Below are 13,952 nucleotides of genomic sequence, written 5' to 3' on the forward strand. Positions count from 1 at the left end.
TAGGAAATATATCACATGCCACTTGATTGAGTGAGACTAGAAATGCATGGCCATTCTCGAATAAGTTGATATGTGATATCACAAATTATTCGTTAATTAAAGTCTACTCTAGATATCAAGAAACAATATATGGGCTATACAAGTGTGACTATTCCAAAACTTATGCCTATTCTAGATATAAAGGACAAAAGGATGTAATACATAAAAGAGTTAATCATGAAGATGATATGTTGAATCATATTTTATTGTAACTTAGGTGACAATGATATATTGCTAGATGTCACTCATTGTATGTAATATTAGAATTGTTCTAATAATTACTGCTAACGTTACAAGAACCTACAGGGTCACACCTTAGGATTGAAATGAGCAAAGATGTACAATTTGTTGTACGTTACTAAAATATATCTAGAGTTAATATATGTTTGATATACATATGTTTTAATAATCCCAAATATTTAATTTAAATTAATTAAATAAAGATTTAATTAATTTGAAATAATAAAATCCCTAATATGTTAGGGTAACTTGGATATAAAAGGAGGTGTAAGGTCTAGCAGCCATTTTTTTACACATTATCTTCATTCGTTTTTCTCAAAACAATTTTGGGAAAAGAAAATATTGCTCTCAATCGGGTGATCTGAGTAGAGGCTGAGACGTTTTCGTGGAGGCTTGCGATTCGAATCGATCGACACCACCATTGGTCGTTGTTGTCATTGCTATTTTCAAGGAACCCACTGTAAGTATTCGCATCCTTTCTTCTCATTTTCGGTTTATCATATTTGGATCGTTGGTGAGACTGTTGAATTTTTGTTTCCGCTACGCCATGGGGTGAGCCGACGGTCTTAACACTTCCACTAGCGTTGCCATCGTTGGTCAGTCCAACTTTCAAAGTCCTATCTATAGGTTGTTCATCTTGCCATCATCTGTCAACTCGATTTTCAACTCCCCGTATCATTTTCACACGAGAACAATTGATAGTTCTCCAAAATAGTTATCATTTATGATTGTTTACCTAGGTTTAACTTGGACTTTAGCATAATTTGGAGCAAATTAGGATAATTTGTATATATTTTTATACAAATTGCATAATGGGAACTACTTTGAGAACTTTGGGTTAATTTTGTTGTTCATTACTGAAATCTAGTACACTGATATTGTAACAATGCTCTATGGTGTAGGTGAAGTTGCGCAACATTATTGCATCGAACTGCTGAGCCACTAGCAGTTACGAAATTCTCTAAAACCTAGACAGCTGGCTGGACAACTGTCAATTTGCATAAATATATAGATGTTTTTGATGCATTTTGATTGGCTGCATGATTCTCTAAATTTTCCTATAAATAGGATATGTAGCCAAACTTTTAGAGGGTCTTTTTCTTCCCAAAATTTTTTATCCAAAAATCATCCACATCATGGTAACCTAAATCCATTATAGGAGAGTGCCTTAGCAGTTTTGGAGCAGTTGTGTAGTAGTGGCGACTGATTGGGGTTCAATATTTTTCTTAGTGCTATTTACTTAAGAAAGGGAGACACTTTGTTAAGTTTGAATGATTTGTTTTCATGTTTTTATTTGGTTTCGAACATAAAGTGTTCAGTGAAATTCTTGACTTATGGTTTTTGTTTTAGCAATATTTTTATGAGTTGAGTTTTAATTGGATGGTTTTAGAGATGAATGCATACTTATGTGTATTAATCTTGATTATTTTTGAACATGAAAATTATTGAGGTTACATGCTGTTTTAGTTCCAGTATTGGTGTTTATGAAAGTAAACTTAATCATATATAGATGTATGGTGTGAATTGTTATACTATGTTAACTGTTTAATCCTTAGAAGATTATTACAATTGTAATCATTGCGTGACTGATAATTGTATTACCACATCATAACTATGCTTTCAACTGCCCAAGAACAATATCATTCTTAGGTCCATCGATCTAATTTCTTTATCGTTTGCTATAGCAATTCCATGCTTTCATTATTATGATTTCTCTAGCTTGCTATCTGCTTGTTATTTTATCATCTCAACTATAAAATTGCCAAACATTTTTATGAACTTTTATGTAATCTATTTTTTTCATGTAAGTTTAACAAATGAAACTCTTACAGTTTACACTTTATTACTCGAAAACAATTCATATACTTGTGTTGAATACTAAAACAACTTACGTAGCATCAAGTTATTAGTGCCATTGCCGGAGAGCAATAGTATTGCATTCAAGTTATTTTCTTATTTTCACTAACTTTTTTTTATTTTTAGTTTTAGCTATTTCCTTTTTTCTAGTCAGATTTGCTGGTGTATGTCCCACCAAGAAGATTGTGACCTATGCCTTTTGGTTTCAAAGTTAAACGAACATTTGATCGCCACTATAGAGAATGCTTAAATGATTTACCACTACTACCACAAGGCGAGGAAAAAGTGTCAGTTGGTAATGGATTTCATCAGTATCATTACTACAATATAGATGATCACAACTGACCAATCCGAGAGCATGTTGTGCCACCCTAGACGGTTTAAATCTTGGCATCGTGAGACCCTCCATCCTTCTTGCCCACTTTGAGCTAAATCCTATTATGTTTCAAATGCTGCAGTCGATAAGGGCAATATAGTAGATCATTTCTTGAAAACCCTAGAGGACACCTTAGAGCATTCATGGAAGTGTGTAACTCTTCATACATCAATGAGTGCCCAAGGAAGCGTTGAAGTTACAGTTGTTTACTTACTCTCTTTGTGATAAAGCTAAGGTATGGTTTAATTTGCTCTCACCTAGTGCTATAACATCATGGAATGAGTTAGCACAAATTTTTTTGTTCAATTTCAACCCTCCCAACATGAATACCAAACTAAGGAAATATCTAACATCTTTGATGAAATTGGAGGATGAAAACCTATATGAAGTTTGGGAGTGTTTTAAAGATTTATTACGTAAATGCCTAATGCATGACTTTCCTCATTTGATGCAAATGTTTTACAATAGATTGAATATGCAAACAAGAATGGTTATTGATGCTTCTGCCAATGGAGCATTGTTATACAAGACCTACAATGATGCCCATGACATTCTGGAGAGAATATCCAATAATGACTACCAATAACCTAACACGAGGAACATGTTTGGACGCTGCAATACTACGATAATAGATACTGATGCTTTCAATTCAATGGCCTCACCAATAACATCATTGACGAAAATGGTAAAGAAATTGCTAAAGCTTGGGGGTATGTATAAGGTCAAAGTTGCATCTCTTATCTTTTGTGTTTATTGTGGTGATATTCCAATTTAAAACAATATAAGTTTAGACATTTTAATATGTTTTAATCTTTAAGTTTAGATATTCCAATTAAAATGAATGTAAAATGTAAAAAGAATAAAATTAAATAAAAAGTACATAAAATAATTAATATTCATATAACGAAATAAAAAATAAAATTACATAAAATAGAAGACCAGAAAATAAAATAACATAAATTACAATACTAGAAATTAAAATAATATAAAGTCTAATACCATAAAAATACAATTACATAATTATGGTCCATGGTTGAGAAATGATAAAAAAGATAAACATTTTCCTATTTTTGCATGAGTGTCTACAATGCCCAGATCTTTTAGGTTATTTTGACATCACTCTATTATCCATATCATAGTGAATTGAAGTGGATTTTGGACGACTTGGTTCTCTTAATAAACTCAGATCTGTTATAATTGTAAGTCAAGTATGAATATCATTTGGGTTTTTTTTCATTATATATGGGGAACTCAAATTTATATATCTTGAATACTTGTACAAGCTGATAGACGGGATCAACATAACGTTTGTAGTCCAAATGAGAATGTGAACATGGATACTTTAAAGCTTGAAAGGAGCCACAATCACACCACCTTTCTTGTAGATTCACATTGAAAGAGTTAGATTCAATCCCTTGAAGAGGTCATGACATCTCTGACACACAAAATAATTCATGAGTGCGAGAAAAAACTAATACCAATATCCCATTTGATGCTACAACTTTTTTCTTTAGACGTGCTACTAATATTGGGTGATAAATATGATCGTATTGCATCTAAGTAAGAGCTTGTCCCCGAGCTTCAATAAAATATACTCAAATAAAAATATGTCATTTTAACCAAAGTAGTTACAGGTAAATGACACCCCTTTAAGGTTGAATTGATAGCCTTTATCAAGTTGGTTCTTATATGACCATATCGATATCCCCCATCACATGCATTTTACATATTTCTTTGTCTATGATTCTGATGTAATTATAGTATTGGTCATTTTTGACTTGCAACTCTTTTCGTATATACTCAAACCTTTGAGCTAAGAGTTTGTAACTTAAGTCATATGTACTAGTTAGTAGAAAAAAAATAAAAATGAATGATAAATGAAATTAAAGAAAAAGTAACATATGCATGCATGTCATTAATTGACATTCATCATTCTTCTTAAAATTTTCATGGTAGTTTACAACAATATGTTGGATACACTAACAATGTTGGACATGTGGAGGTTTCCACATTCTAGCTAAAGAGTTCATTGTTGCTTTGATCTCAGCTCTTAAATCTTAAATGATGCATATACCATCCCTTTTGACAACATGAAAGAACACATTTTTAAGGAAAAAATCCCAGGATTATGTATCATCCCCTTAACTAGGGAAAACGCAACAAGAATAATGTTTTAGTTATCATCTTGGACAATTGCCTGTAATAAAACTTACTTGTATTTTCTATACAAGAATGTTCCATCAATTTGGACCACCAGTTTATAGTATTTCACTACATTAATGCATTGTGGGCAACTCAAAAAGACACGATAGAATTGTCATCTATTTCGGATCACTATCATTGTCGTATGTATGACGAGTTTCAAGCTCAACTATTATCTTAGGATTGAGTCTTTGCATTACTTTAAACCAACTTGGTAGCTCATTTTAAGAAGAATCACACTCGTCAAATAGTTTTATAATAACATTATGTTTTTCTGTAGGAGACAATATAACCAAAGTGTGATTGTATAACCTAAATCAGCACTGCAATAGCTATATGAGTGCTTGCTTTGACCATTGGCAAGATGTCTTGACAAATCACATTAGAATCCAAGTTATGATGGTCCTAGTTGATCCTTCTTACACAACATGTATGAGAACTGTTGTATCTAATTTGTTTCTATATGTTGTTCTTCCTCTTCCTCTTTGATACATGAACCATCTTGATGTAAGATATGCCACACCTCTTGTATGTTGAAGAGGGTAGTAACCTTGATTATTGGATCTCAGAAGTAGGAATCCAACCTACAAAGTAAGATAGACACAAAGAGAAGGTTTTGGGAAGGTTGATGTAAATGTGAATAAGAAAGCTAGAATAAGAAAGAAAGATTTGATCATGTATGACTGGGCTTGTATAGAAATGGGCGTGGTAATTGTTATGAAAGAAAGGATGGCTTGGTGAATATATAATTATCAAAACAAGGAAGAACCTAGGCTATAGAAATCCTAACCCTAAACCTTATACATTTTGATAGGGTGATAGAAAATGACTTAGACCCACTAACTATAAAGAGTTAGAAACCAAAAGTGTCAATGGAATGAAAAAATGGGGTGAAGCAACAAGCAAAACTTGATAAGTTGATAAAGTTCGATTAAGAACTTGAAGAGAGAATCATCAAAAGAAATTTGATTAATGAATAAAGCGAGATATGAGATGTCTTACAAAGCCAATGCATTAGCTATTTAAAGAAATCAAAGGGTCATGACCGAATAAACATGTAATAGTTCGGCTATGATATGAATCCCTTCTAAAAAACATAATTTTAATGAAAGTACTTGGCTTTTAATTAAAGTGCATGCTCTTGGTTGAATGATAAGGGTTTGGTTCAGACTAAATGATGAATGCACATGTCTTAGATGAATAATGAGCTGTTGGTTCAATTTTGGAGCCTTTTAAATGCTTATGTCCTTCCTTGGAATGCATATGACCTTTCACTCCAAAAGATGTGTAATGATTCAGATTGGATGATGAATGCTTTTGTTTTGTTGTTTTGACTCCATCTATGAATGAACATGACCCTTGGATGTGAAGGCACATAACTCAACTCATTTTGGCACCATCCTTGAAACCATATGTTGTATGGTGAAAGCACATAATGCTTGGAAGCAAGGTAGGTGCCTTAGGTAGCTAGACAGGTGATTATTAGCTAGGTAGGCTCAAGCTAGGCACTTTATACTCTAACTACCCTCCAATTACCTTTAGTCCTCTAATCAACTACTTAGTTGTCAGCTCACTCCCAGTTAGGTTTACATCTCATTCAGTTACTTCATATTCTCTCTTAGCTTAGCTACAATCGCTTTGTAATTTAAAGCATTTTGAGCTTCGTTTTAACTGCCATAGCTTCCATTATCTGATGTTGACCTACTTAGTTTCCTTAACTTAATCATACACTTGTGAATGACAAGAAAGTAATAAGTTAGGACTAAATAAGCTAAGAACACAAAGTTAACATGATGTACGCTTAAAATAAGGATGCAAATGGTATGATAACATAATAAAAAGATGTGTAATATGTCATATGCATGAATTAGCTAAGTATAAAGATGTGACATAGGTTATGAATGAATATCATATAATATACAAGTGAATGATAACATATGATAATTCAAGCATATTCTAATAAGCAAAAGCTTGCTTATAACAACATATAATGCATAAACAAGTAAATAGAAAATGAAGTAAGGTAGAATTTCATTATTATTTACCTTAATGAACGTCCATGATATGATCAAGTCATGAATAAAGTTGGTGCTGATTAGAATCACATCACATCCAATTGCATCCGTTATCACATTAAACACAATGATAAAAAACATTTTGTGGGTGACTCATTTGACTCTGAAGTGAATTGAATTACGAATATTGTAATTCTTAATAACATTCATTGTTTCCTCTTAGGATGGGAACTCAATTCCAATATATAACTCGCCATCATTGAAATATGAGTTAAATCAATAGCCTCCAATATTAGGAATATCCAAAAATTATGGCTCATACATTATTGTAAAGTAAACTTTATATATATGTTCTGAAAGTTCACTTTGTGTCGTATTTATGGGAATTTCATTCGTACCATCATCAAAGTCCATGTTAAATTGAGGTGATTCCGGTTCAATGAATAATCCTATCTCAACACCATATGCACCAGGCTCATGAAGTGGTTGTTTTTGTGGAGATGAATAATCCTATGTCTCATTTTTGGATGCCATTCTGATTTTTAAGGTAGAACAAGTTGGCAGATGAATACCTTCCTCTTGAACTTTAAGTCATACTGCCATATTGGTTTTGAAACAACTATTGTGTCGATGGCATTTCATTGTTGTGGTAAAAAAACTTGGGAGATGAATATCAATCCCTTGAACTTAAAGGCATAATGACATATTGGTGTTGAACAGATTGTTGCGTTGATGGCATTTCGATGTTGAGGTTGAAGAAGTTGACAATTGAATTTCTTCCCCTTGAACTTGAGAGGATGTTGCTATATGGATTATTTGTAGACCTACCTCGGTAGAGATCATAAGCAATAGCTGATGAATGCCTCTCCATCAAACTTAATGGAATCCCACGAGGTTAATTCATTATTAATAATGTGAAATCATTGCAAAATATTTTAGTTGGATTGTCAACTTGATCAGCTAACACATAATAAGAGAATAATAATATACCATTAAGAGCATAATAATATACCATGAACCCTATGCACTTCAAAAATTTTAGCATACATCTATGTAAAAGCTTCTGAATTTTTATTCCGATCATAAATCATCATAACAACATCATCATCATTTGAAAGATCTAACAGCGTATATGTTAATGGAAAAAGTTCAGTAGGACATCTGTACTGAAGTGAAGATAGTCTTCTAGTACTTCCAATATGAACTTTCTAGGAAACTTTATGTGATTAACTCCTCTAAATTGATGTTTCTCTGTATATAATGGTCTGATTTGAAAACAACTCCCGTTTCGGATTCACTAATTCGAGCGTCATAATAAACACCAGTAGAAATAAAACCTATTCTTTAAGAGATGCAAGAAAGAGTTTGAGAGTTTAAGTATTATAATGAATAGAAATAACTCCCACGTTTAATGGGATAAGACATTACAACATGACAAGATTCCTTGCAAAAGGTAAAAGTGCTTCTCGTGGAATGATTTTGTTTTAAAGGTTATTTTTATTGTTTTTGGAAACATGGAAGTAATATTATAATATATTTTCTTATTATTGAGACTAATTAAATTAAAGCTTTTCTTCAATTTTCTATGCTTTTTCTTATTGTCTACTACGTATTTGGCCCTGAAAATAGGTTTATTATTCATGTTAAATTAAAATCAAATATGGTTCAACATACAAAATTCATTTAAAATATAATATAAAAACTAAATATATAATATTCAACTAAAACATAATATTAAATATAAAAGCTAAATATAAGAAAATAACGTTTAATTAAAAATACATAATATAAAAACTAATTATGTCTTCTTCATGAATCAATTCTATAGAGTGATGGTTATCTATTTCGAGCAAAGTCTTTGTCTAGGTTGCTCTTCTATTTTAGTCTCATCATCTTCATTGACATCAACTTCATATTCTTGGGTCAAAATTGACGCTGAAGAAGGACCTCCATAAAATAACGAATGTGGAGGTGTATGATCAACAATCTCACCGCTTACTGAGAACTACAAAAAATTGTGAAAAGAATGACATTGTTAAATGCGATCCATACGATGGTGGTGTTTCCGTTGGTGTTGGTGGAAGAGCACCACCCTCTAACTACGATGCATATGAAGCAAACGTTGGATCTATATGCATATAATATTCCCCTAGAGGCTCATAATATAACCCAACTAGATCAAAACATAATCTTGTGGGGTCAACATATAACCCTGCGGGTTTGGAATGTAACACGATAGGTTTGACATATGAACTTATGGGTCATGCATTGCATCCTTAGAAAGTATGAATGACTTTTCGTTTCTGTTGAACCATGACATATAATCAAGTGAAAATGTGAAACAAGTTTCTGACGTATACTTGCGAGCTGGAATGCATTCATATTGATTCTCCAATATCGTTATCCACTTGTTATGCTTCACCCTCTAATCAACACATTGTTTATGTCATATGTTAAGTCTATGCATATTGTACAAATTTGTAGGTTCTTTAGGAATAAGTTGTGCGAAACCTAATTGATGAACCACACAGTCACTCGGATGGGACCCGACAAGATCATAACAAATAAGAGGCACAAGCATAACCCATATGTCTAATGGACCACTCAAGTTAGATGGGATGCAAGCCCTCACTTCTTCATTCATATAGGGCATTCATTAGAACTAAAAAAAATATTTTTATTATAAAATTTAAATAAGATTGTAATTATATAACAATAATTAAATAACAAAATTAATAATTAGAGAATAAGGAGATAGCCGCCAATACCATTTTTTGTATAATCCGTTAATTGACACATGTCTCTAGATAGAAATGCTAAAACTCTTGATCCCCAACTGAATGTGCATGCTTCTTCAAAATTTAGGAGGTGATGCATCCACATAATATGGACTTAGTTGCGAGATTTCTCGAAAATTTCTTTGCAACTACACTGATGAGATTCAGCCACAGTTAAATGAATCCAGAGATCTATATACTCCAGGCATAAACATGCTAATCATAATTTGCCACACCATGAAGAACATCTCCATCTATCAAAAGTCCTAAATGCATTGCAACATCCTCTAGAGTAATTACGCACTCCCCTACATGGAAGAGGAATGTGTGTGTCTTTGGTCTCCACCTCTCAGTTAGTGCATAAATGAGGGTGGGTTCAAGTTTATAACCTCCAATTATTTAAACTACGTAACCATATACATCATCAATTAAATACCTCGAAATACGAGACAATATCCACATCTTAATGTTATGGATAAACACTTCCAATATACGATTATTTTCATAATTCATAAAAAATTAATATCTTAAAATTGAAATATTTAATCAAATATTAAAAAACTTAATTAAATATTTTTACCATATTGGGAAAATAAGTCAAAATGTGATTTTCATTCAATCATAACATGCCTTCCATTTTTAAACTATACAAAATTTTTAAAAAGTTACTAAAATTAAATGAAAACAATCTATTAAAAGAACAAAAAATTACTTATAACTAGAAATTTAAACTAGACATTATAAACCTAATAGAAAGAAGTTATAGAGAAACGAAACTGATACTTGTTATTTTTGGTGTGATTTTGAAGAGGGGAGGGGGTTTATATAGGGGTTAGGGGATGGAAATTGGCGAAGAATGGGGGCGAGAAACAGTTGGAGGGAAATTACTTGGGAATGAGCAGTCCCTAGGATGCGCTTCCCAATTGGCATACCAAAACCCAGGGAAGGTGCGGTCCCCAAGATGCCCTTCCTAGCTAGATGCCATATTAACGCAAAGCGCTCTCCCTACGACGCACCTTCTTGACACGTCGATTAAGCAAGTTTCCCAAAACATACTTTCTTGTGTTGTATTCTAAATGGGTGACATTTCAATATATATTGAACTAATTTTTGGTAGTTTAAATTTTTGCGTTATATTTTGATAAAAAAAAACCCTAATCTCATAGTCCATCATCTAATGGGGTTGTCTCCATGATATGATGTTGCCCATGTCACATGAATAAATCTACTCATTAGGGTTCACGAACTATCACCAAGATTTTCATAAATCGAGACCCCAAGTGTCATCAGTCATTTTTTCTTTTGGTTTCATTTTCTTAGGTTTTTACTATCTTACTGATTTGTTATTACTTTTAGGTTAGAGTATGTGAATACTCAGTTGTCATTTGATGGTGGACGTTGTTGCTTATTACTAGCTGAGCTCAATATTACTGAGAAGAACTGATATTGGTAGATATATGAAAACTATATGTTGGTCCATCTGTTACTGACTATAAGGTTGTTAAGCTACAGAGGATAACCTACTGGCATAGAGGCCACTGAGATTTGTTGGTTGTGTTGGTTAGGGGCTCTACTATTGAACTAGTTTCTCAGTTTGGCCTAATATTTCGTTTCTCATTGGTCAACTTTTCTGGTGAACAGAATATGGGTAAATTGTAACACCCCTTTTCCCTATCCATACTCGAATACGAGTCAGAGATATCACATAATATTTATAAATACAATATGTATTTGAAAACTAGTAAAATTTTGTTTCTTTAAAATTTATTCAATTTAATTATTTTAGCAAAAATTTTTAATCGTGTAAAATCAAAATATAATTGTTTAACATACAAATCAAGTTCAATTCCATGCAACAATTTGGCAGTTCAATAATGTTTCATATAAGAAGTAAAATTGCCAAAAAATTGTGAATCAAAATTCATCTTTACGCTAATAAAATATAACTTTATTAAAACATAAAATAAAAATCTAGATTTATAACCATATTTTACTTAATAAAATCCACATATATAAATTTATCATTACATATATTCAAAAACCACATACACACACATACATACATATATATTTATATACATATAATCTATAACAAATCATTTAAACATTATAAATATATCATAACCCTTTTAACCCATTTCAAAATGTAATCATATTAAGATATTACAAGCACTTATTATATGTATAAATGCCAATTAGAAATTAGATCAATAGTAGGATGCCATTATTATCACTTGTACGTTGTCTTCGATGATTGATCTCAAGCTCAACTCTTTACTCGACTCGCTTTCTTTTACTTATGCGTAAAACCATCACAACTAACTATACACTTAGTGAGACATTAAAATAATTAGAGTAAAGCATAATGAATTACAAAATATTATATAAATCATAATATAGAAAATATCATATAATGATATGAAATCACATAAAATAGACTTAATCTAGTCATTTTTTTCATCGTATAACCTGTAAAACAATTCTTTTCATATATAAGGCATATAATTCCAAATCAAAGTACTCAGTAAAACACTTGTTGTCATTCAATCATGTAATTTGTACTTTTCCATGTTCAACTCATATAAGTCATACTTTTCACATGTAATAAATAAAAAAACCTATACTTTTCAGTTTCACATATGTATAGCCCAAATGTATGTTGAATGAGAATGTAAGGTACGCGAGTCTTGTTGAGTGTGTGTGCAATATGCACTCAAAAGTGCCTCGTAGATAAATTACACTCGAAAGCGCCTCATAGATAATTTTCATCCTAGGTGCCATATAAATATACAAGTATTGTATAACACAACATCATTGTATTGACAATTAGGATGGTAGTTCACAACATCAAAACATCATGAACCCCCATAATGTACATATAGTGCCACATGTAGTGTACACGAATGTACCTCGTACAATGTACAAATATGTACCATATAATCATTCCACCTCATGGCATGTCAATTATACCTAAAACTCTCAATGTACATACAATACGCTTTTCTTATCAAATCATATTATTTCATTTATCAAAAGTATTAATAGATATTAACATATGAAAATAACACATACAAGTACATCGAGCAGTTCATACTCAAAATAAACCATAAATCATTTAAATTAAATATCATATAAAAATACATTGGGTAATTCATACCCAAAATTACCTGAATACCAATTTGTAAACTAGTATGATTTATGGTTGGTCGACCGTCGAAGATGACTGTGATGAGGTAGTTATTTTTGTTGAGACAGTTGCATGGGGGCAGTTTTTATTCAAATGGCCATATGTTCTACACTGGAAAGAAATAAAGGTTAAGTTTTCATACTCTATTAGTTGTATAGATCCATTGATGGCCACTATAGAGAGCAAAGGTTTCCTGAAATTAATGTTGATAGCAATGCGAAAAATCTATCGCAATAACCATGTAACACCCATTTCCCGTATATGTCCCCATACATGAGTCATAGATGTCACGACTTTTAAAACATTTTCGTACTTGAAAACCAGTAAAATTTTGTTTCTTTAAATAAACGGTTTAATAATATAGTTTATAAAATGTTCTTCAAATATATACATACATACATATATATATATATATATATATATAGTAATGTTTAAAATTCATTAAACAATAGTTTAAGTTCGAATATAACACAATACTACAACCAAGTACGAAGTATCTTATCAGAGCATCACAACATATTTAAGTACACACCAACTAGTAATATCAAAATAAACATCTAGAGATGTCATACTGTTAATGATGAGGCAATCATTGACAGATGATATCAACTGCACTTTTTACTCCGATTATACTCAATTACCTACGTGTGAAACCGCACATGCTAAGTATTCACTTAGTGAGGCATAATAATGTAAATGAGGCGTAACCAAAACATAAGTATGTCATAAAAGATCAAAATACGAATTTAATTGTAGAAATTATAATAGTACATAAAACTGACTTAGTAAACCAAGTTTCTTTCAAATAACCTACGAAACAATATTTAGTATGCCCAGCATACCTATCATTCATTATTTTTCAAAATATCCATTTATTGCCCAATGTATGTCAAATGAGAATGCAAGATACATGAGTTGCACATAATTGCTAAACGAAAGCATAGGTTTTGTACTGATAGCAACACTATACTAATATAATGAAATGGTAATTCACAAACTCATTATGAATACCATGGATACACATATAGTGCTAAAAGCACACAAAGTACTAATACGAAAATGCAAAATACGCATTAAACAAAAATCGATCGATAACCATCATACACAAAGTATGTTGAAATGCACCTACGACTATCAATGCACATACAATAGGCCTTTAAATCAAATTCGTATATTAAGCATTTAATCTGAAATATCGATAGCTATTAAAATAATATAAAAGTTCATCCATCTATTTTAGGGCAATTCATACCCTAAAA

General features: G+C 31.6%; 1 non-coding gene across 1 annotated transcript; it reads right to left on the reverse strand.

The window, feature by feature from the left end:
- Window positions 1–2,843: 2,843 nt before the first annotated feature.
- Window positions 2,844–2,950, reverse strand: LOC120147692. The gene has a single exon (XR_005518308.1). It is a non-coding gene; the product is annotated as a small nucleolar RNA R71 (small nucleolar RNA).
- Window positions 2,951–13,952: the final 11,002 nt, after the last annotated feature.

Source organism: Hibiscus syriacus, unplaced genomic scaffold (genome assembly GCF_006381635.1).
Source record: "Hibiscus syriacus cultivar Baekdansim isolate YM2019G1 unplaced genomic scaffold, ASM638163v2 tig00002535_pilon, whole genome shotgun sequence".
NCBI classification, from domain to species: Eukaryota; Viridiplantae; Streptophyta; class Magnoliopsida; order Malvales; family Malvaceae; genus Hibiscus; species Hibiscus syriacus.